General features: G+C 39.2%; 1 non-coding gene across 1 annotated transcript; it reads right to left on the reverse strand.

Annotated features, from left to right (window-relative positions):
• Positions 1 to 328: 328 nt before the first annotated feature.
• Positions 329 to 435, reverse strand: LOC127260205 (small nucleolar RNA R71). The gene has a single exon (XR_007840646.1). It is a non-coding gene; the product is annotated as a small nucleolar RNA R71 (small nucleolar RNA).
• Between the last annotated feature and the right edge of the window lie 682 nt (positions 436 to 1,117).

Consider the following 1,117-nt stretch of genomic DNA (forward strand, 5'->3'; position numbering starts at 1 on the left):
GGCGCAGCAGCCCTTATGCATAAACTTTCCAACTTTGAATAATATGATTGCTTTTGAACTGAAACCTGGCTTAATTAATTTAGTACCTTCTTTTCATGGACTTACAGGAAAAAAATCTCACAAACACTTGCAAAAGTTCGACGTGGTGTGCTCCAGCATGAAACCATCAAGTGTTACTGGCGATCAGATCAAAATCAGAGCCTTCCCATTCTCACTCAAAGATACTGCAAAGGATTGACTCTACTATCTCCCACCTGGAAGCATCGATACGTGGAACAACATAAAAAAGAAATTTTTGGAGAAGTGCTTTCCAGCTTCCAGAGCTGAGATTCTGAGGAAGGAAATATGTGGTATCAATCAACATTCAGGTGAAATGTTCCATGAATATTGGGAGCGATTTAATGAGCTTATCATTAAATGTCCACGAAATCAAATTCCCCCTCAATTTTTGATTCAATATTTTTATGATGATTTGTTATTAATAGACAAGAACATCATCGATGCTGCAAGTGGTGGAGCTCTAGTAAATAAGACGCCAGCACAAGCTTGAGATCATATTGTGATGATGGCTAAAAACACACACCAATTTGGTTCGAGGGATGTTGGACAGACAAGCAGAAACAACAACGACCATGCTATCCAATCGATGCAGCAACAACTTTATGAGTTGACGAGCTTTGTTTGCAAGATGGTTGTGGAAAAATCTAAACCGGGTGTCCAAGTCAAGACGTGTGGAATATACACGAGTGTAGGACACCCTAAAGATGCATGTCCAACCCTTCAAGAATGATGTGCAATGGATGTGAATGCTGAAAACTATGGTGTGAATAGACCTCTAGCGTACAATCCATACTCCAACACCTATAAAATTGGAAAAAACAGAAGTGGCTAAGGCTATCTTGGACTTAGGCGCCGCTATCAATGTTATGCTACGATCACTATATAACTCTCTAAAGATAGGACCCTTAAAAGAAACAGGTATTATCATTCAGCTTGTTGATCGAACTAATTCCTATCCCGACGGTATGATAGAGGATGCACTAGTTCAAGTGAATGACCTGATTTTTTCTGTCAATTTTTATATTTTGAATATGCATGATGCACACTGCTTTAACCC

The sequence above is a fragment of the Andrographis paniculata genome, unplaced genomic scaffold (assembly GCF_009805555.1).
Source record: "Andrographis paniculata isolate CXL003 unplaced genomic scaffold, ASM980555v1 Contig60END, whole genome shotgun sequence".
Taxonomy (NCBI): Eukaryota; Viridiplantae; Streptophyta; class Magnoliopsida; order Lamiales; family Acanthaceae; genus Andrographis; species Andrographis paniculata.